Source organism: Amblyraja radiata, chromosome 24, assembly GCF_010909765.2.
Source record: "Amblyraja radiata isolate CabotCenter1 chromosome 24, sAmbRad1.1.pri, whole genome shotgun sequence".
Taxonomy (NCBI): Eukaryota; Metazoa; Chordata; class Chondrichthyes; order Rajiformes; family Rajidae; genus Amblyraja; species Amblyraja radiata.
The window spans coordinates 39469377-39493620 of record NC_045979.1 but is presented as its reverse complement, the minus strand read 5'-3'; the positions used below and the strand labels follow the sequence as shown (position 1 = coordinate 39493620).

At 49.0% G+C, this 24244-nt stretch overlaps 1 protein-coding gene and 1 long non-coding RNA gene across 2 annotated transcripts in view; both read right to left on the bottom strand.

Annotated features, from left to right (window-relative positions):
• Nucleotides 1-24244, bottom strand: part of cr1 (complement C3b/C4b receptor 1 (Knops blood group)) — a 791565-nt gene that overhangs the window by 261108 nt on the left and 506213 nt on the right. The window lies entirely within an intron of this gene.
• On the bottom strand, nucleotides 61-22344 carry LOC116987090. Its single transcript, XR_004415635.1, has 3 exons — nucleotides 22215-22344; nucleotides 21131-21227; nucleotides 61-134 (listed from the first exon to the last, which is right to left on the bottom strand). It is a non-coding gene; the product is annotated as an uncharacterized LOC116987090 (long non-coding RNA).

The window sequence follows — 24244 nt, the reverse complement described above, 5'->3', positions numbered from 1 at the left end:
GATCTGTCACCACCTCCCCTACCCTGGTCCCGGTGACAGGAATGTCCAGTGGTCACTCACTTTGACACCAAGTCTTGAGCTTGGTCCATCCCTCGTGCGTGCAGAGTATCCGTGAACTGCCAAACAGCTCGTAGCTGGAAGAACAAACAGGTGGACACAGAAATGTCCCGTTTATATAAATATATATTCACTGAGTCACACAGCACGGAAACAGCCCAACCCTTCCATGCCGACCAACATGTCCCATCTACACTAGTCCCATTTGGCCCAAATCCATCCAACCCTCTCCTATCTATGTACCCGTCCAAATGTCCTTCACATGTTGTGATAGTCCCTGCCTCTACTGCCATGTTGTATGAAGGGCCAATCCCATGTGAAGAGTCTGTACTGTAACATGGTGTGCTGGTGAATTATTTCTTACCCTTCATTGCAGCGGTAAAAGAGCCATTTGTCAAAGCTGTAGTCGTTCCCAGTGTGGATCCCGTTCTCTAGTCTTGGTGGTTCACCACAACCTACAGCTGCAGAAAACACAGGTTGTGGAGTGTCACACCGTGTTACTGTAAGACAGAGGGTTCATAAGGTCATAAATGATAGGGGAAGAATTAGGCCATTCGGCCCATCGTCTACTCCGCCATTCAATCACGGCAGTCTTTCATATGAAGATAGACTGGATAGACTCGGTTTGTACTCGCTAGAATTTAGAAGATTGAGGGGGGATCTTATAGAAACTTACAAAATTCTTAAGGGGTTGGACAGGCTAGATACAGGAAGATTGTTCCCGATGTTGGGGAAGTCCAGAACAAGGGGTCACAGTTTAAGGATAAGGGGGAAATCTTTTAGGACCGAGATGAGGAAAACTTTTTTCACACAGAGAGTGGTGAATCTCTGGAATTCTCTGCTGCAGAAGGTAGTTGAGGCCAGTTCATTGGCTGTATTTAAGAGGGAGTTAGATGTGGCCCTTGTGGCTAAAGGGATCAGGGGGTATGGAGAGAAGGCAGGTACAGGATACTGAGTTGGATGATCAGCCATGATCATATTGAATGGCGGTGCAGGCTCGAAGGGCCGAATGGCCTACTCCTGCACCTATTTTCTATGTTTCTATGTATCTCGCTCTCTCAACCCAATTCTCCTGCCTTCTCCCCATATCCCCGGATACCCGCACTAATCAAGAATCTGTCTACCTCTGCCTTAAAAATACCCAATGACGAGACTAGACCAGGCTCACTAACCCATTACAGGAAGGATGTGGAGGCTTTGGAAAGGGTGCAGAGCAGGTTGATAAGAACGGTGCCTGGATTAGGGGCTGTTAGCGACAGGGAGAGTTTGCACACATCAGCATTGTTTTCACAAATTCACAAATTATAGTAGAATCAGGCCATTCAGCCCATCGAGTCTACTCCACCATCCAATCATGGCTGATCTCTGCCTCCTAATCCCATTTTCCTGCCTTCTTCCCATAACCCTCAACACCCGTTCTAATCAACAATTTGTCTATCTCCGCCTTAGAAATATCCACTGCCTTGGCCTCCACAGCCCTCTGTGGCAATGAGTTCCACAGATTCACCACCCTCTGACTAAAGAATTTCCTCCACAACCACTTCCTACAAGAACGTCCTTTAATTTTGAGGCTGTTACCTCTGGTCCTAGACTCTCCCACCAGTGGAAACATCTTCTCCACATCCACTCTATCTATGGTTCTCATTATTCTAAAAGGGGCCTGTCAGTGTGTAGTGGTCAGGACCCTGGCACACAGACATGACCAGACTCATAGTCAGTGACTATATTGACTCAAAGCCTGCTGCCAACGGTCAAAGACCTCTCGACTCTCTCATCCCAACTCCATCAGACTCGGAGCTCTTTTTTTTAAAATATTTAATTTATTCGAAGCAATTGTACAAGTAGAAAGTAATCGACATAACAATTATACAATTTTCGTACAGCTTCAGTTTTAACATTTTATAGGTACACAAAAATGCTGCAGAAACTCAGCGGGTGCAGCAGCATTTATATTTTATAGACTGATCAGTGAATCGGAAAAAAGTAAAAAAGGAAAGTATGAAGAGGAAGAAGAAAGATACAAATAAGAAAGAAAAAAAAACCCTGAACTAACAAAGGAGTGAGAAAAAAAGAGAAAAAGCAGAGATATGTCCCACTATCCTTCCCGACCCCGGCTCACCCAACCCTAGCATCGGTTTTGAATTTGTGTTCAACCATTCTGTTGTTGAAGAAATTCAATGAAAGGAGACCATGTTTTGGAGAATTGGTCTGATTTATCGGCCAAAACAAGCCTTGTTTTTTCTAGATGTCTGGGTCATTTCTGTGATCCACATCTTCACCAAAGGAGCTCCTCTATAATCTTTGATCTTCACTGTGGGAACTGTTCTCTTTGACTCTGCGCTCTTCTTCTTGCGTCTGGTGTGCGCACACTAATGCCCCTGTCCCACTTAGGAAACCTGAACGAAAACCTCTGGAGTCTTTGTGCCCCACCCAAGGTTTCCGTGCGGTTCCCGGCGGTTGTAGGTGGTTGCCGGAGGTTGCAGGTAGTGGAAGCAGGTAGGGAGACTGACAAAAACCTCCAGGGAACCGCACCCTCCATTCATACAAAATGTTGTATTTTCAACTAACCATTTGCTGCATTGGGTTTTACAGTGGGCAACCTTGGGTGGGGTGCAAAGTCTCCACAGGTTTCCGTTCAGGTTTCCCAAGTGGGACAGGGGCATTAAAGTTGTAGGTTAACTTGTTCTATTTGACCTTATTTGATTGCGCCCGACAGGTTGATTGCATTCGTCGAAACAGGGCGGACCACGTGAAGATTGCAATATCCGCCCCACTCTGTGCTCAGTTGTAATGAAAGGCAACTTTTAAACCGTTTGCATCAGGAGTATTTTTTTATTCACACCTCTATTTTAGTTTAGTTTAGATTTAGAGATACTGTACAGCACGGAAACAGACCGTTCAGCCCATCGAGTCTGTGCCAACCAGCGATCCCCGCACACTGACACTATCCTACACACACTAGGGGACAAGTTACAATTTTACAGAAACCAATTAATCTACAAACCCGCACATCTTTGGAGTGTGGGAGAAAACCGGAGCACCCGGAGAAAACCCACGCGGTCACTGGAAGAAAATATAAACTCCGTACAGACAGCACACGTAGTCAGGATGGAACCCGGGTCCCTGGCGCTGTGAGGCAGCAGCTCTACCCGCTGCACCACTGTGCCACCACCAGCTGCTGCTAAAATAAATGTTCTAAATGTGTTGGACGTAAACGTAGCGGGTTTGGTTTGTGAGTTTGCACGATCACTGGGGTCACGGACTGTGTGTCAAATCACACAGCGGGACATAGAAACATAGACAATAGGTGCAGATGAGAGATGATGTTGCCGAACTCTCGTCAGACAGTGGAGGAAAACTTCTTCATTTATTCTTCAGGAGAGGAGTTTCGACCCGAAACGTCACCCATTCCTTGTCTCCATAGATGCTGCCTGACCCGCTGAGTTACTCCAGCACTCTGTGAAACGTCACCTATCCATGTTCTCCACAGATGCTGCCTGACCCGCTGAGTTACTCCAGCACTCTGTGAAACGTCACCTATCCATGTTGTCCACAGATGCTGCCTGACCCGCTGAGTTACTCCAGCACTATGTGAAACATCACCTATCCATGTTGTCCACAGATGCTGCCTGACCCGCTGAGTTACTCCAGCACTCTGTGTCCATCTTCATTCACATCCTCGATGCCAATTACTAAAGATCACTTAGCCTGGACATTCCAGACCAACCTGCCCCTTCCTGTATCACAAGAGATGTGAATATTAAAGACCTTACCAAGCGACGAGCTGATCTGAAGGATGAAGACCAGAGCCACTGGGAAGGTGACAGCTTGGAACATGGTAGCAGGTCCCCTCTCCGTTGGTCTTTCCAGCACGTACTTGCTTCGATCCTGGACACAAATTAAACTCTGCGGAGGTTCTGGGGGTGGTATTGATTCTGGAGTGGGCTGCTTTGTTTAGCAATGGTTATGTCCACAGAAAGCTCGTGACATTTTCGGGAAATTGCAAAGATAAAGAGAAAACAAGTGATGTTTGGAAAGCAGCGGTGAAACGAGTTCAACGACACGGGTTCACAATCAGAAACATCTCTGTTAAGGTGAGAGGGGGCAATGATTGAAGAGGAACCTGAGGGGTAACGTTTCCCACAGAGGGTGGTGGGTGTATGGAACGAGCTGCCGGAGGAGGTAGTTGATGCTGGGACTATCCTAACGTTTAAGAAACAGTTAGACAGGTACATGGATAGGACAGATTTGGAGGGATATGGGCCAAACGCAGGCAGGTGGGACTGGTGTAGCTGGGACATGTTGGCCGGTGGGCGCAAGTTGGGCTGAAGGGCCTGTTTTCGCACTGTATCACTCAATGGTCACTTTACAGGTTGTGTTTGCAAACTAATGTCCAAAGAGAAATCAGCCCGGTCTCAGAACCAGCACACAGGGACCTACCCTGCTTTAAACGGGGTGTGTACTCCAGCATGTACAGGTACCACCTTCAATGCCACCAGGTGTGCACAGACAAGTCTGTATCAGGTGTGAGCCCGGTCTGGCCACATGTGCACCTGTCCATTGCGGCCAGGCTTGATGCAACAACAGGTGAAAAACCAAGGTCCTGGGGGAATGATTGAGCAGATTAGATTAGATTAGATTCCTTTATTTGTCATTCAGACCTTTCGGTCTGAACAAAATGTCGTTGCCTGCAGTCATACATATAATAATAAATAACAAAACACACAATAAACACAAATTAACATCCACCACAGTGAGTTCACCAGGCACCTCCTCACTGTGATGGAGGCAAAAGTCTTAAAGTCTCTGTCTCTTCCCTCCTTATTCTCTCTCTGCGCTGAGTCAATCCAGGCCTCCGTTGTTGTTGTTGTGAGACCGCCGGATGATGGTGAGTAAGTCCCGCGGCTCAACCGAGCTCCACGAACTGCCGGTTCAAGCTCCGTGGCCCGGGGTGGTAGAAGCTGCCGAAGCTGCCGCCTCTAGTCCAGCGGACGCAGCTGTAGTTGCGGGAGCTCCGGCAAAACAGGTCACCAACCTGTGACCTGCGTGCTCCCGACGATGTCGTCCACTGGGCCCGCGGCCGAGCCCCGAATTCAGGTCGCCGCCGCCGGAACGCCGCCACAGCTCTGAATTCGGCCAGCCTCGCGTTGGTAAGTCCTGGCTGGCTCTGCCTCTGGAGCCTCGAGGTCAGTCGCAGTTGGAGGCCGCCAGCTCCGTCATTAGGCCTCAGCGCAGAAGGAGGCAGAGAAGGGGGATATGACAAGAAGAGTCGCATTCCCCCGAAGGAAGAGACAAAAAACGTTTCACCCCCCCCCCCACACACACACACACACACACACACACATATACACAACCTAATAAACTAAAATTTAACTAAAACAAGACACAAGAAAACAACAACAAAAGTAAAAACAGACAGACTGCAGGCGAGCCACAGCTGTCAACAGCGCCGCCACTTCCGGAATCTAATCTAATCTAATCTAAGGTCCCTGTGTGCTGGTTCTGAGACCGGTCTGATTTCTAACTCTTTGGACTCATTATTTTGCAACCACAACCTGTAAAGTGACCATTGAGTGATACAGCGTGGAAACAGGCCCTTCAGCCCAAGTTGCCCACACCGGCCAACATGTCCCAGCTATACTAGTCCCACCTGCCTGTGTTTGGCCCATATCCCTCCAAATCTGTCCTATCCATGTACCTGTCTAACTGTTTCTTAAACGATGGAATAGTCCCAGCATCAACTACCTCCTCCGGCAGCTCGTTCCATACACCCACCACCCTCTGTGGGAAACGTTACCCCTCAGGTTCCTGTTCAATCATTGCACGTTGACGCAGCGGGTAGAGCTGCTGCCTCACACCGCTAGAGACCCACCCGGGTTCCATCCTGACCATGGGTGCTGTCTGTACGGAGTTTGCACGTTCTCCCCATGACCTGCGTGGGTTTTCTCCGGGTGCTCCGGTTTCCTCCCACACTCCAAAGACGTGCAGGTTTGTAGTGTGGAAACAAGCCCTTCGGCCCACCGAGTCCGTGCCTGTTGTGGTTCAATGTTCTTAAACAGACAAAACGCAAATAAAATCAGTGATCAAGCAGTACAATCTTTATTTTGCCAGCGGGTGTGGTAAAATTCTTAACAGTATGCATATTACAGAATATACAGAGTTCTCATCCCCACACAAAGGGGCAGTGATCTCAGTACATGTATATATACACCCCAATATTTAACAATTCAGCAATACCTCATCTACAAAGCATTGTACAGCCTCTTGCTTCTTAAGATTGACAGATCATTAATTTTGACAGCTTCATAAGATTGACAGGTTCTTCTGACAGAGGAAGGGTTAGCCATATATGGTTATACGACAAGCTTATATTTCTGCAAAACAAGCATTTTGGTTATTTCTACTTATGACGCACATTATAATCTTATAGTCTGAATTCCCTCTAAATGTTTATATTATAGGAGACATTCATGAAGCTGTGCTTGTTATCTCGCTTATGTTATTGGAATGGGAACATCAACAGTTTGTTAGCTTTGTTACTGAAAGCAAAGGTTAGTGCATTTTGCTAGCTTTGCAATTTAATAGAAGGTGGCAGCTTCTTAGTTTCAGCTAAATCCATTTTGTAAGTTTAAATCTTTTTAACTTCCATGGGTGCTGTCTGTACGGAGTTTGCACGTTCTTGTCTCCATTGTCAGAGTGAGGCTCATATTTCACTTGGGCAGCTTACACCCCAGCGGCATGAACGTTGACTGACTGATGTCTCCCGAAGACCATACAGCATAGGAGTAGAATTAGGCCATTCGGCCCATCAAGTCTACTCCATCATTCAATCATGGCTGATCTATCTCTCCCTCCGAACCCCATTCTCCCCATAACCTCTGACACTTGTACTAATCAAGATTCTATCTATCTCTGCCTTAAAAATACCCAATGACTTGGCCTCCACAGTCGTCTGTGGCAAAGAATTCCACAGTCGAGTGATACAGCATGGAAACAGGCCCTTCAGCCCAACTTGCCCATACCAGCCAACATAGTCCCACCTGCCTGCACTTGGTCCATATCCCCCCCAAACCTGCCCTATCCATGTACCTGTCTGTTTCTTAAACGTTGGGATAGTCCCATCCTCAACTACCTCCTCCGGCAGCTCGTTCCATACACCCACCACCCTCTGTGTGAAAAAGGTTCACCCACCCCCTAACTAAATAAATCCCTGCTCATCTCCATTCTACACATATCTAGAACAGAGAACTCCACCACACAAACACTCCGAACTGTTGCCAGTGCATTTTTGACAGCGTCCCTGACGTTACTGTTCAAGATGCAGCATCGGTAGAATAGATTACATCATTTATTTTGTTTAAACACACTAAAACTCTTTGAGAGGCAGAATGCCAGCAATGCTGGAATCTAGAGTCAAATATCAAAGTGCAGGAGGAATTCAGCGGGTTAGGCAGCATCTGCGGAGGGAATGGACAGGCAATGTTTCGGGCCGAGACCCTTCCTCAGACTGATTAGGGGTGGGAGATTGCAACCTTCACGCGGTCTGCCCTGTTTCGGCGAATGCAATCAACCTGGCGTGCACAATCAAATAGAACAAGTTGTCCGAAAACTTTAGGCTGAGCGCCATACACAAGAAGAAGACTGATTATAGTTTGGGGGGGGGGGGAGTATGCTGGCAAAGAGAGGTGGGGTGGGACAAAGCCTGGCAAGTGATAGGTGAATACAGGTGAGGGGGGTTTGAAGGTGGATACAGGTGAGGGAGGTTTAGACTGGGAGAAGGGTGGACAAAGGCTGCAGGCGAAGAGGAGACAAAAGGTGTCTCGTCAATTAGGTATGTTGCAAAACCTACCTTCAGCAGGGCTGCAGATCTGTCGCTGCCCGTGTGCGCGATTTTGGCGCCTTTGAGAGGGGGGCAGGTTTAAAACGGAATTTTCTCTCGGCTATTCAAATCGAGGTTGTTCAGCCTACTTAGTTGCTGACGAAAAATCGCTGCGAGGTTCGTTCGCTGCGGCTATTTTTAAACTTAATTGGTTAATTTAATTGTTATAGTAGGTTAAAAATCATCCTCTAAACCCGCGACCGCCGACAACGGGATGGTTCTCATGCAGGGGACAACGGAAGGTAGGTTGTTTGTTTTTACATTAAAAAGCGCTTCTTAAGATCCCTTTATGCAAAATTATAGATTGCGAGCAGCTGATTTAGGGGCCCATTATATCCTGCAGTATTTTTCTGGGCATATGGGGTACAAATCCACCGCAATGGGAACGTTCCAAACCAGTGCGTTCCAGAGTTCCACAGGATCCCACTCGAAAGCTGATTTAAATGGCCATTAATTTACAGCAATTGAACACTAAATTCCTTCCATTTGGCCTATAAATTAATGTAAATGAGATTTAAAAATCATGTTTTATTGTGAATTCTTTGTGAATGTTATTTGGACACTTAGGCTATTTAAAAACGTTAATCTTTTCTTAAGAAATGGATAGATGTTTAGATCTAGTAATTGAAGTTTGTAATTAGCTACAATTGGGTAACTAACTAATTATATGCTTTAATTTCAGGTCATCCAAGTAAGATTGTTTCATATTTGTTTCAGAATGCTTCAATCTATAATAACTGAAAATTTCTTTCAGTTCTCTTAATTTAAAAAAAAGTTATGGCCATTTCACTGTCCTCGATCACAGCTTTTGTGTTAAGTCAATGGAAAATCAATAGGGAACAAGATACTAATTTCCAAGTATGAAAATGGCCATAACTTTTTTAATACTGAAGATATGAAAGTGAATTAGGTGTCAAATTAAACTTATTTTTGTGCTTTATCTGATGGGATAAATTGCAGACTTGATTTTTAAAATCTCAAAATGTTGTACCATGGCTACGTCAATCTTTACAAGAATGATCCCAGGAATGAGTGAAGGGAATTGGGCATCTTCATTTCATAATAGTCACCGTCACGTGGACTTTATTTGTCACATGTCCAACTGCACGGTGAAAATCTTTCTGCATATATTACACATGCGGGCGCCGACATTATTCCAAAGTCCGGTCAGCCCGCGCGCTGGATGTACTTGTCAGATCCACGCCATCTTTGTGTCACAGGGGGCGGGGACATCTCCTGCAGCCGACCATGAAGGCACTGGCGGCATTATCGGCCGTAAGGAAGGAAACTTCAATGCTAGCATTTATATCAAGAGGACTGGAATACAAACACAGAGATGTAACGCTGAGGCTCTACAAGGCGCCGGTCAGGTCAGGTCAAGTCAAGAGAGTTTATTGTCATGTGTCCCAGATAGGACAATGAAATTCTTGCTTGCTGCAGCATAACAGAATATTGCAGGCATAAATACAGAACAGATCTGTGTGTCTATATACCAGGAGGATAAGGAGGGAAGAGACAGAGACTTTAAGACTTTTGCCTCCATCACAGTGAGGAGGTGCCTGGTGAACTCACTGTGGTGGATGTTAATTTGTGTTTATTGTGTGTTGTTATTATTACATGCATGGCTGCAGGCAACAACATTTCTTTCAGACCAAAAGGTCTGAATGACAAATAAAGGATTCAATTCAATAAATAAATAAACAGATAAATTGCAATAGGCTGTTATAGTTCAGAGTTTGTTTGAAGTCATGTTTAATAGTCTGATGGCTGTGGGGAAGAGGCTGCTCCTGAACCTGGATGTTGCAGATTTCAGGCTGGGGGAGGACCAGGTGTTCACCTCCAGAGATGCTGCCTGACCCGCTAGGTATGTGCTCATTAGGGATATGTGTGGCAAAGAATTCCACAGGTTCACCGCCCTCTCATGACTGCATAGCCGGACATAGTGCGAACTCCATCATCAAGTTCGCTGACGACACCACTGTTGTGGGACGAATCACTGATGGGGATGAGTCAGAATATAGTAGTGAGATTGACCGATTGACCAAATGGTGCCAGCACAATAACCTGGCTCTCAACACCAGCAAAACCAAGAAACTCATTGTGGACTTTGGAAGGGGGAGGATAGGGACCCACAATCCCGTTTATATAAACGGGACGATGGTGGAAAGGGTCAAGAACTTCAAATTCCTGGGCGTGCATATTTCCGAAGATCTTTCCTGGTCCCAGCACACCAATGCAATTATAAAGAAAGCACATTAGTGACTCTACTTCCTGAGAAGATTACAGAGAGTCGGTTTGTCAAAGAGGACTCTCTCGAACGTCTACAGGTGCACAGTGGAGAGCACGATGACCGGTTGCATTGTGGCTTGGTTCGGCAACTTGAGCGTCCAGGAACGGAAAAGGATGCAGAAAGTTGTGACCACTGCCCAGTCCATCATCGGCTCTGACCTCCCCACCATCGAAGGGATCTATCGCAGTCGCTGCCTCAAAAAGGCTGGCAGTATCATCAAGGACCTACACCATCCTGGCCACGCACTCATCTCTCCGCTACCGTCGGGTAGAAGGTACAGGAGCCTGAAATCTGCAACATCCAGGTTCAGGAACAGCTGCTTCCCCACAGCCATCAGGCTATTAAACTCACCAACAAACAGACTCTGAACTGTAACAGCCTATTGCACTTTATCTGTTTATTTATGTGTATATTGAACTGAACTGTTCTGTATTTATGCTTACAATATTCTGTTGTGCTGCAGCAAGCAAGAATTTCATTGTCCTATCTGGGACACATGACAATAAACTCACTTAAGTCAAGTCAAGAGTTAAGTCAACTCTGACTAAAGAAATTCCTCCTCATCTCCTTCCCAAAATAAGTGATTCCCAATTCCCCTCGACCACACTTTTCATCCATTAATTTCCCTCCTGGGATAAATTAAGTTCTATTTTGTCATTAACAGAGGAGAGATATGCGTCTGAGGTGGAGACGTTACACTGCTGTCCTTGTAGATAGTGAACTTGTCGCCATCTTTGCTTCCTGTTCCAAGCCCATGGATCTAAATAGAGAGAAAAATGATCAAACTAATGGCAATGTAGAATGTAGTGAACACTTAAACTTGTCAAACTCCGTGACAAAGATTAGTGATGCGCTGTCTCTCGGCAGCTTTGTATCGGAGGGATGTACGGGGGAATCTCAGGGTCCAAGTCCATAACTCCACACCTTTCAACCTAATGGGGTGACCAGAACTGCACCCCAATGTCCTATAAAGCTGCATCATGACGACCCCAGCTGTGGAGCGGGCCGGTATACAGCTGTGGGGACCGGTGTCCAGATGTGGCGGGGCCGGTATCCAGCTGTGGGGGCTGGTGTCCAAATGTGCAGGGGCCGTAGCCATTTGTGGTCCATATCCAGCTGTGGGGACAGATGTCCAACTGTGGGGAGGGGCCATATCCAGATGTGGGATGGGTGTGATGTCCAGCTGTGGGGCACCTGCATTCAGCTACAGACTCATTAGTCCAGATGTGCGGCTGGTCCAGCTGTGGAACATAAACACTGGAAACACAGCGTCACAACAAGGATCCAGTGACTCCACACTGGGGACGGGGAATCAGAATGTTTGACCAATATTTTCCTGAAGAATATTTAATCTTGAGGTGTATTGGTTGTAATTCCCGACTTCCCGCTAAACCCCCCCCCCCCCCATCCTCCGCCAGTGAACGGTGGGATCGTGCTGGCTTTTAGTTTAGTTTAGTTTAGAGATACAGCGCGGAAACAGGCCCTTCAGCCCACTGAGTCCGCACCGACCAGCGATCCCCGCACATTAACACTATCCTACACACACACTGGGGACAATTTACATTTTATATCAAGCCAATTAATCTACAAACCTGTCCGTCTTTGGAGTGTGGGAGGAAACCAAAGATCTTGGAGAAAACCCACGCAGGTCACGGTGAGAACGTGCAAACTCCGTACCGACAGCACCGTAGTCGGGATGGAACCCGGGTCTCTGGCGCTGTGAGGCAGCAGCTCTACCCGCTGCGCCACCACCGTGCCTCTTTACCGAGTTTACAAACATACTGACGAGAAACGCAAGGACAGAAAATGTTTTCTTACCTTGTTTTCCAATGGTTCCAAATGCAGTAGTAACCGAGGGCAACGAGGCCTGCAACGACGATGACGATGACACCGATGACACCACCAATGATCGCTGCTACAGAAACAAAATGATGAGGGCTAGTGAGGGAGGAACCTTCCTTCAGGCCACTGAGCCAAGGGCAAGGTGATTATACCTCAACTTCCAGAGTTGAGTGAATGAATTAAAGATACAGCACGGAAACAGGCCCTTCAGCCCAACAAGCCAATTAACCAACAAACCCGCACGTCTTTAGAGTGTGGGAGGAAACCGGAGCACCCGGAGTAAGCCCACGCAGGTCACGGGGAGAACGTGCAAACTCCGTACAGACAGCACCCCTAGTCGAGATGGAACCCGGGTCTCTGGTGCCGTGAGGCAGCAGCTCTACCCGCTGTGCCAGTGTTGCATTCTCCCCACCTAGTGTTCCATCACAGCTCTGAACTGCCTCTTGCGCATGGTTTCAGTGTGTCCATGTGGGTGGGTGGTGGGGGGTGGGGGGGAGGGACGGGGTGGGGTGGGGTGGAGGGAGCGAGGATCTGTGTACGACTCGCTTAGGACGGGCTCTTACCTTTATATCCAGCTGTGGTTTTGGTCTGGTGGCCACTTTGATCAACGATGCTCTCTAGATGGTGAATGGCAAGAGTTAGTGGTTCGATTACTCTCTCTGACATGATTAGACACAGCCCCAAATCCCACACAAAGTCAAGTCCACTTTGGGGCAAAACATAGACTGTCCCGATCCTACACTTGGACAGGCTCCAACCTTGAGGTGTCCCAGCTACCTGGAGATCACAGTTGGGACAAGGTCTACTGTGGCCACCCTCACTGTGGTGGCCATTCTCTCCACCCTTGTAGCCACACTAAGACCGAGCCAATCATGCCCTGGGAATCTGGCCACAGAGCAGGTGACCATTCGGCCCATCGATCACATGCTGACCAGTCCAACACTGACCACACTATTCTGAAGTTCCTGCTCTCCCCCCCCCCCCCCCCCCCCCCCCCCATGGGCCACTTCACTCCCTCTCGGTGATGGCCTCTGTCTGTCTATGACTAACTAGGTCATAAGTGATAGGAGTAAGATTAGGCCATTTGGCCCATCAAGTCTACTCCACCATTCAATCATGGCTGATCTATCTCTCCCTCCTAACCCCATTCTCCTGCCTTCTCCCCATAACCCCTGACACCCGCACTAATCAAGAATCTATCTATCTCTGTCTTAAAAATATCCACTGACTTGGCAAAGAATTCCACAGATTCACCACCCTCTGACTAAAGACATTTCTCCTCATCTCCTTCCTAAAGGAATGTACTTTAATTCTGAGGCTGTGACCTCTAGTCGTAGACTAGTGGAAACATCCTCTCCACATCCACTCTATCCAGGCCTTTCATTATTCTGTAAATTTCAATGAGGTACCCCCTCATCCTTCTAAACTCCAGCGAGTTCATGTCACCGGGTCCATTTCACAAACATCTTCGGGCACTGTCTGTCCTCTCCTCAAACTAATTCTCCAGCCTTCTCCCCTTGTTCATCAGTCACTGAAAGTAAGCATGCAGGTACAGCAGGCAGTGAAGAAAGCAAATGGCATGTTGCCTTTCATAGCGAGAGGATTTGAGTTTAGGAGCAAGGAGGTCCTACTGCAGTTGTACAGGGCCCTGGTGAGACCACATCTGGAGTATTGTGTGCAATTTTGGTCTCCTAATTTGAGGAAGGACATTCTTGCTATTGAGGGAGTGCAGCGTAGGTTCACCAGAATTCCTGGGATGGCGGGACTGACATATGATGAAAGAATGGATCGACTGGGCTTGTATTCACTGGAATTTATAAGGATGAGAGGGTATCTTATAGAAACATATAACATTCTTAAGGGATAGGACAGGCTAGATGCAGGAAAAATGTTCCTGATGTTGGGGGAGTCCAGAACCAGGGGTCACAGTTTAAGAATAAGAGGTAGGCCATTTAGGACTAAAATGAGGAAAAACATTTTCACCCAGAGAGTTGTGAATCTGTGGAATTCTCTGCCACAGAAGGCAGTGGAGGCCAATTCACTGGATGTGTTCAAGAGAGAGTTAGATTTAGCTCTTAGGGCTAACGGAATCAAGGGATATGGGGAGAAGGCAGGAACTGATTGTGGATGATCAGCCATGATCATATTGAATGACGGTGCTGGCTCGAAGGACTGAATGGCCAACTCCTGCACCTATTGTCTATGATTCTATAACCCCTGACACCTACACCCACCCACACACCCAACCACAAACCCACCCACACACCCAGACACAATCCACACAGCCACCCACACACCGACACCCACCCACACACAACCCACCCACACACACACAACCCACACACACCCACCCACACACCTAGACACGAACCCAGACACACACCCACACAGACAGTGTCGGGACAGTTGGGTCATCACCGCTATTCGTCACCTGTACAGTTGGGGGCGGGGAGACTCTAGACTCCTGCTGGGAGGGGAGAAGGGGGTCAAGGAGTGGGGGCAGGAGTAGGATGGGGGGGGGGGGGGAGTTAAGAGAGATGGTAGGAAGGGGGGTGGGAACAGGAGAGGGGGTGGGGAGGGGAGTGTGGGAATGACTATACCAGTCCATGTGGAATGAAGGGAAGGTCCCACAACAGCTGAGAGATGCCGGCATAATCCACATCTACAAGAGAAAAGGCAACCGCCAATCCTGTGACAATCACCGTGGTGGCTCCCTCCTGCCTGTAACAGGGATGTTCATGGCTCACGTTCTGCTCAGCCGACGTATGCAAAACCTCGAGCAGATTATGGGCTGTCCCACTTACGCTGATTTTTCGGCGACTGCCGGCTCCCGTCATTGGTCATTGCAGGTCGGCGAAAATGTTCAACATGTTGAAAATCCAGCGGCGACCAGAAAGATGCTACGACTCTTTGGGCGACTGAGGAGACGACTCACGACCATACAGGTGACACCCTGGTGACATGTTGCGGGGTACATGAAGCCTGTACGGTCATGAGTAGTCGCCCAAAGAGTCGTACCTTGTTCTGGTCACCGCTGGATTGTCAACATGTTGAACATTTTCGGCGACCTGTAACGACCTGTGACGGGTGCCGGCAGTCACTGAAAAAGTTGCGTAAGTGGGACAGGCCCATAAGCTTCTCCTCCCAGAAAGCCAGTGTTGGTTCTGTGCAAAGCGTGGATGTAGACATGATATTTGCTGCACATCAGATCCAGGGCAAATGGCAAGGGCAGCACAGTGACCTCTTTATGACCTTTGTTGGTCTTATCACGGCCTTCGATACGGTGAGCAGAGATGGTTTGTGGAAGATAATGGAGAGGTTTGGCGGTCCGAGCAGGTTGATCACGGTTGTCCGGCAGTTCCACGATGGCATGATGGTGAAAGTATTGGATGATGGAGATGAGGCAGAAGTGACAAACTAGTGATAAACGGCATGAAGCAAGGCTGCGTACTTGCCCCTACACTGTAGTATGGTCTTCTCCGCCGTGCTGACTGATGCTGTCTGTGACTGTCGGGATCAGGGCCGGCCTTAAGCCAATTGGACCAATTGCTCCCAATTGGGCCCTGCACCTCCTCAGGCTGGGCCTGATCGGGATCATTTACACGTCAAGTACAGGACTGACGGTGGGTGATTCAACCTCAGGAGCCTACACGCTGTGACAAAGGTGAAGGAGACCAGTCATCAGACACTACTTATTCGTTGATGATTGCTCCCTCAACGCCAACACAGAGCAGGAGATGCAGCACAAAATAGACTGAACCTCACGGGCCTGCGACAACTTTGGTCTCACCATCAGCACTAACAAGACTGAAGTTATGTATCAGCCCGCAGCTGAAAAGCCCAACCAAGAGCCACACATCACAGTAAAGGGGCAGAACTACTGACAGTCGACAATATCTCAGCAGCACACTCACAAGCAGTGAACATTGGTGCAGAGATCAACAACAGGATCTCCAAGGCCAGCGCTGATTCGACAGACTTTGTGAAAATGTTTGTGAGAGGAGAGGACTCAGCGTTGCCACCAAGATGAAGGTGTACCGTGCAGTAGTTCTCACTACCTCGACTATACCTGTGAGACGTGGACTGTCTACAGCAGACACACCAAGCAGCTCAACCACTTTCACTACATCTGTCTCCGCAGACTTCTCCACATTAGGTGGCCGGATAAAATCCCCGACACGGATGTCCTGCAATGGGCCGGCATCACCAGAATCTACACCCTCCTCCAGAACGTCCAAGCCAGATGTGCTGGCCATGTCGGCTGCCAGAACAGCTGTTGTACGGAGAATGGTGTCAGGGCAAGGGCCCAGTTGTGGGGCAGAAGAAACACTTCAAAGACGGCCTCAAAGTGTCCCTCAAAGACCTTACATCAATCTCAATACTTGGGAGTGGCTTGCTCTGGACCGGCCAACTGGGTGAAGCAAGATCACTACATGAGCGCGTGCGTGGAGCTGAGACGAAGCTGAGAGGAAAGGAACCGCACGCAAGGCTGGCGCCAATTCAACTTCCACTACAGCGCCCACACAACTGGGTCCCATATCTGGGCCCAGATGGGTCACCAGTCACCTCCAGACCCACAAACAAATACACTGGTCATGGTCTTCTCCAACTACGATAGACGAACAACAACAACAGCAGCAGCAATGGGGGTGGCAGGTAAGTCACCTGTACAGTAGGGACAGAGATGGGCCGAAGGGCCTGTTTCTGCATTGTATCCCTAAAGTCTAATGTCTAGTAGATAGGCATCATGGTTGGGGCGGACGAGATATGCTTCTAAAGTCAATGTCAATGTCAAAGTCAATTTTATTCGTCACATAGAAACATAGAAAATAGGTGCAGGAGGAGGACATTCGGCCCTTCGAGCCAGCACCGCCATTCATTGTGATCAAGTCCAAGTGAGTTTATTGTCATGTGTCCCTGAATAGGACAATGAAATTCTTGCTTTGCTTCAGCACACAGAACATAGTAGGCATTTACTACAAAACAGATCAGTGTGTCCATATACCATAATATAAATATATACACACATGAATAAATAAACTGATAAGTGCAAATAACAGATAATGGGTTATTAATAATCAGAGTTTTGTCCGAGCCAGGTTTAATAGCCTAATGGCTGTGGGGAAGTAGCTATTCCTGAACCTGGTTGTTGCAGTCTTCAGGCTCCTGTACCTTCTACCTGAAGGTAGCAGGAAGATGAGTGTGTGGCCAGGATGGTGTGGGTCTTTGACGATACTGCCAGCCTCTGAGGCAGCGACTGCGATAAATCCCCTCGATGGAAGGAAGGTCAGAGCCGATGATGGACTGGGCAGTGTTTACTACTTTTTGTAGTATTTTCCTCTCCAGGGTGCTCAAATTGCCAAACCAAGCCACGATGCAACCGGTCAGCATGCTCTCTACTGTGCACCTGTAGAAGTTAGAGAGAGTCCTCCTTGACAAACCGACTCTCCGTAATCTTCTCAGGAAGTAGAGGCGCTGATGAGCTTTCTTGATAATTGCATCAGTGTTCTCGGACCAGGAAAGATCTTCAGAGATGTGCAAGCCCAGGAATTTGAAGCTCTTGACCCTTTCAACCATTGACCCATTGATATAAATGGGGCTGTAGGTCCCCCTCCTAATCCTTCCAAAGTCCACAATCAGTTCCTTGGTTTTGCTGGTGTTGAGGGCAGGTTATTGCGCTGGCACCATATGGACAGTTGCTCGATCTCTCTTCTGTACTCTGACTCATCCCCATCAGTGATACGTCCCACAACAGTGGTGTCGTCAGCGAACTTGATGATGGCGTTCGCACTGTGAATGGCTAAGCAGCCATGAGTATAGAGTGAGTACAGCAGGGGGCTGAGCATTCAGCCTTGAGTTGCTCCCGTGCTGATTGTTATCGAGGCTGACACATTTCCACCAATACGAACAGACTGTGGTCTGTGAATGAGGAAGTCAAGGATCCAATTGCAGAGGGATGTGCAGAGACCCAGTTCTGCGAGTTTGGTAACCAGCTTGGAGGGGATGATTGTATTAAATGCCGAGCTGTAATTGATGAATAACAGCCTGACATATGAGTTTTTGTTGTCCAAGTGGTCCAGTGCGGAGTGGAGGGCCAGCGAGATCGCATCCACCATTGATCTGTTGTGGCGGTAAGCGAACTGCAGTGGGTCCAGGTTTTTGTCGAGGTAGGAGTTGATTTGCTCCATGATCAACCTCTCAAAGCACTTCATCACCACCGGCGTTAGTGCCACTGGTCGCTAGTCATTGAGGCACGTCACCTTACTCTTCTTGGGCACTGGTATAATTGATGCCCTTTTAAAGCAGGTGAGGACCTCAGACCTCAGAAGTGAGAGGTTGAAAATGTCCGTAAAAACTACAGCCAGTTGGTCCGCACAGGTTTTTAGAACACGACCAGGTATACCATCAGGACCAGGTGCTTTTCGAGGGTTCACCCCTCTGAAGGATTTCCTGACGTTGGCCTCTGTGACTGAGACTGAAATGCCATCACAGCGAATGGGGGCTCGGGAAGGCACATCAGTATTCTCCCTATCAAAGCGTGCGTAAAACGCATTGAGCTCGTCAGGGAGTGATGTTTCACCGACAGTCGAGCTGCCTCCTGGTTTCGCCTTGTAGGAGGTAATTGCATTCAGGCCCCGCCACAGCTGCCGAACATCTGTCTCATCCTCCAGTTTGGAGCAGAAGTCATGGCTGATCATCCCCAATCAATAATCCGTGCCTGCCTTCTCCCCATATCCCTTAATTCCACTAGCCCCTAGAGCTGTATCTAACCCTCTCTTAAATCCATCCAGTGACTTGGCCTCCACTGCCCTCTGTGGCAGAGAATTCCACAAATTCACAACTCTCTGAGTGAAAATGTTTTTTCTCACCTCAGTCTTAAATGGCCTCCCCTTTATTCTGTGGCCCCTGGTTCTGGACTCGCCCAACATTGAGAACATTTTTCTCGCATCTAGCTTGTCCAGTCCTTTTATATGTCTCTATAATATACCCCCTCATCCTTCTAAACTCCAGTGAATACAAGCCTAGTATTTACAATCTTTCCTCATATGACAGTCCCGCCATCCCAGGAATTAATTTTGTGAACCTACGCTGCACTGCCTCAATCACAAGGATGTTCTTCCTCAAATTAGGAGACCAAAACTGTACACAATACTCCAGATGTGGTCTCACCAGAGCCCTATACAACTGCAGAAGAACCACTTTACTCCTATACTGAAATCCTCTTGTTATGAAGGCCAACATTCCATTAGCTTTCTTCACTGCCTGCTGTACCTGTAAGCCAACTTTCAGTGACCGGTGTACAAGGACACCTAGGTCTCGCTGTACCTCCCCCTAACCTAACCCCATTGAGATAATAATCTGCCCCCTTGTTTTTACCGCCAAAGTAGATAACCTCACATTTATCTATATTATACTGCATCTGCCACGCATCTGCCCACTCACTCAACCAGTCCAGGTCACCCTGCAACCTCCTCTTCATGTCATCCTCTTCACAGTTCACACTGCCACCCAGCTTTGTGTCATCCGCAAACTTGCTAGTGTTGCTCCTAATTCCCTCTTCCTAATTATTAATATATATGGTAAACAGTTGCGGCCCCAACACCGAGCCTTGCGGCACTCCGCTCGCCACTGCCTGCCATTCTGAAAAGGACCCGTTCACTCCTACTCTTTGCTTCCGGTCTGCCAACCAATTTTCTGTCCATGTCAACACCCTACCCCCAATACCATGTGCTCTAATTTTAGTCACCAGTCTCCCGTGCGCGACCTTATCAAAGGCTTTAGGAAGGTCTAGATACACTACATCCACTGGCTCCCCTTCTTCCATTTTACTTTTCCTCAAAAAATTCCAAGAAGGAATGTATATGTTGAACAAAAATACTAAGCAACTAAATATCTTTAGATTCAGTGGCGCAGCGGGTAGAGCTGCTGCCTCACAGCGCCACAGAGCCGGCTTCCTGTCTGCCAACACCCTACCCCAATACCATGTGCTCTAATTTTAGTCATCAGTCTCCCGTGCGGGACCTTATCAAAGGCTTTCTGAAAGTCACTACATCCACTGGCTCCCCTTCATCCATTTAACTTGTCACATCCTCAAGTGATTCCAGAAGATTAGTCAATATCTGAAGAAGGGTCTTGGCATTCTTTGAAACGTCGCCTATTCCTTTTCTCCAGTGATGGCGCTGAGTTACTCCAGCTTTTTGGGCAGTGATGGAGCGGCTGTTGCTGCTGTTGTGCAGGATGATGGTGAGACCCTCCTCCCTCCCCCTCTGCCCCCTGGGAGGGGGGACACAAGAGGAAATGAAGCAGGAACACAAACAACATTGACCAGACTTGGACAGCAGGGAACGGGGAGAGGGGGGGGGGAGAGGGGTCTCACCGCCGCCCCGCACAACAGCAGCACCAGCCGCTCCATCTCCGCCCGCGTCGCTGGTAAAGCTGGTGTAGCCCGGGACTGGGAGAGGGAGAGGAGAGAGGGAGGCAGGAAGTTCGGGGGAGCAGAAGCAGCAGATGGGCCGAAGACAGAGACACAAACCTGTCACACCCGTGGTAAAGGGGCAGTATTCCTCCTTGCCACCTTCCCCTCAGCTAACAATGAACCATTCTACATTTCCCTTCAGCTTCGCCGCCTTTGATCTGTCACCACCTCCCCTCCCCCGGTCCCGGCGACAGGAATGTCCAGTGGTCACTCACTTAGACACCGAGTGTTGAGCTTGGTCCATCCCTCGTGCGTGCAGTTTATCCGTGAACTGCCAGACAGCTCGTAGCTGGAAGAACAAACAGGTGGACACAGAAATGTCCCGTTTATATAAAAATATATTCACTGAGTCACACAGCACGGAAACAGCCCAACCCTTCCATGCCGACCAACATGTCCCATCTACACTAGTCCCATTTGCCCCCATTTAGCCCAAATCCATCCAACCCTCTCCTATCTATGTAGCCGTCCAAATGTCCTTCACATGTTGTGATAGTCCCTGCCTCTACTGCCATGTTGTATGAAGGGCCAATCCCATGTGAAGAGTCTGTACTGTAACATGGTGTGCTGGTGAATTACTGCTTACCCTTTATTGCAGCGGTAAAAGAGCCATTTGTCAAAGCTGTAGTCGTTCCCAGTGTGGATCCCGTTCTCTAGTCTTGGTGGTTCACCACAATCTACAGCTGCAGAAAACACAAACACACACACCCCATTCACTTCACCCACACTCATGTGATTAGTTGCTACTCCATTCCCATTTAAACTCTTTTATCCATTCTCACATGTAGGCCTGCCCAACGCACAAACAACGTGCAGAATGAACGTTGCCTCGTTAATCACTCAATATCTTTGCACCTTTTTCAACCCCAAAGAACTTTACTCTTGCCTCACCTATCCATGTTCTCCACAGATGCTGCCTGACCCGCTGAGTTACTCCAGCACTCTGTGAAACGTCACCTATTCATGTTCTCCACAGATGCTGCCTGTCCCGATGAGATACTCCAGCATTTTGTGTCTATCTTCGGTTTAAACCAGCACCTGCAGTTCCTTCCTACATATTCTGATGTAATATCTTACAGTCATGAGCAGAGCTGTTCACAAACCAAGCTGTGATGTAGCTGTGAGAATGACATTGCTGCTTTGTGCCAAGACAGACTGTGGGGAGCGGTGCCACTTGGACAAGTCCCCCACCCCCACCCCCCACTACTTCCCCCACCCCCACCCCCCACTACTTTCCCCACCTCCTCCCCTCTCCCCACTTTAACGCTTATCTTCAGCGGGCAGGAGGGTTGGGGGGGTCATGTGGAGTTTACAGTCCCATCTCACCCGCCCTGTAACCGCACCCTCCCCGTGTGTGTGGGCCAGAGATCCTCACCACCCCCCACCCCCCATTTCCCCCAACCCCCCGGGGGGGACATGACGGCGCAGCCGGCGAGAGATGATGAGGAGAAGAACAAACAACATTGACCAGACTTGGACAGCGGGGAACGGGGAGGAGGGGGGGGTCTCACCGTCGTCCCGCACAACAGCAGCAACAGGCGCTCCATGACCGCCCGCGTCGTTGGTAAAGCGGGTGTAGCCCGGGACTGGGACAGGGAGAGGAGGGAGGGAGTGCACCAGATGGGCCGAAGGGCCGGTTTCTGTGCCATTACACACTATGCTTCTATCACCTGTACAGATGGGGGCGGGGTGGCTCCAGTGCCTAGTGTCGGTGCAGGTAATGATTCTTTCTCCAGTCAAGGTGTAGCCCCGATCACAGGAATAATCGGCCTGTTGTCCGTACGTCCCCTTTCCTCGCGGCCGCACATCGCCATTGGCCACTGGTTGTGGATAGCCACACCGTATTACTGTAAGACAGAGACACAAACCTGTCACACCCGTGGTAAAGGGGCAGTATTCCTCCTTGCCACCTTCCCCTCAGCTAACAATGAACCATTCTACATTTCCCTTCAGCTTCGCCCCCTTTGATCTGTCACCACCTCCCCTCCCCCGGTCCCGGTGACAGGAATGTCCAGTGGTCACTCACTTTGACACCGAGTGTTGAGCTGGGTCCATCCCTCGTACGTGCAGAGTATCCGTGGACGGCCAAACAGCTCGTAGCTGGAAGAACAAACAGGTGGACACAGAAATGTCCCGTTTATATAAAAATATATTCACTGAGTCACACAACACGGCAACAGCCCAACCCTTCCATGCCGACCAACATGTCCCATCTACACTAGTCCCATTTGCCCCCATTTAGCCCAAATCCATCCAACCCTCTCCTATCTATGTACCCGTCCAAATGTCCTTCACATGTTGTGATAGTCCCTGCCTCTACTGCCATGTTGTATGAAGGACCAATCCCATGTGAAGAGTCTGTACTGTAACATGGTGTGCTGGTGAATTACTGCTTACCCTTCATTGCAGTTGTAATAGACATATTGGCGAAAGCTGTAGTCGTTCCCAGTGTGGGTCCCGTTCTCTAGTCTTGGTGGTTCACCACAATCTACAGCTGCAGAAAACACAAACACACACACCCCATTCACTTCACCCACACTCATGTGATTAGTTGTTACTCCATTCCCATTGTAACTCTTTTATCCATTCTCACGTGTTGGCCTGCCCAACGCACAAACAACGTGCAGAATGAACGTTGCCTCGTTAATCACTCAATATCTTTGCACCTTTTTCAACCCCAAAGAACTTTACTCTTGCCTCACCTATCCATGTTCTCCACAGATGCTGCCTGACCCGCTGAGTTACTCCAGCACTCTGTGAAACGTCACCTATTCATGTTCTCCACAGATGCTGCCTGTCCCGATGAGATACTCCAGCATTTTGTGTCTATCTTCGGTTTAAACCAGCACCTGCAGTTCCTTCCTACATATTCTGATGTAATATCTTACAGTCATGAGCAGAGCTGTTCCCAAACCAAGCTGTGATGTAGCTGTGAGAATGACATTGCTGCTTTGTGCCAAGACAGACTGTGGGGAGCGGTGCCATTTGGACAAGTCCCCCACCCCCACCCCCCACTACTTCCCCCACCTCCTCCCCTCCCCCCACTTTAACGCTTATCTTCAGCGGGCAGGAGGGTTGGGGGGGTCATGTGGAGTTTACAGTCCCATCTCACCCGCCCTGTAACCGCACCCTCCCCGTGTGTGTGGGCCAGAGATCCTCACCACCCCCCCCCCCCTCGTCTCACCAGAGGACCAGTCCCATCTCTAGACCACTCTGTGCGGGGAGGGGGGGGGTGCCACATGTCGGCGCCGCCGGTGAGAGGAGATGAGGCAGGAACACAAACAACATTGACCAGACTTGGACAGCGGGGAACGGGGAGAGAGGGGGGGGCGGGGGTAGATGGGGGGGTCTCACCGTCGTCCAGCACAACAGCAGCAACAGCCGCTCGGTCACCGCCCGTGTCGCTGGTAAAGCGGGTGTAGCCCGGGACTGGGAGAGGGGAGAGAGAGAGGGAGGCAGCAGGTTCGGGGGATTGGGAGCAGCAGATGGGCCGAAGGGCCGGTTTCTGTGCCATTACACTATGCTTCTATCACCTGTACAGTTGGGGGCGGGGTGGCTCCAGTGCCCAGTGTCGGTGCAGTAAATGGTTCTTTCTCCAGTCAAGTTGTAGCCACGATCACAGGAATAATCGGCCTGTTGTACGTACGTCCCCTCTCCTCGCGGCTGCACAGCGCCATTGGCCAATCGTTCCCCCACCCCA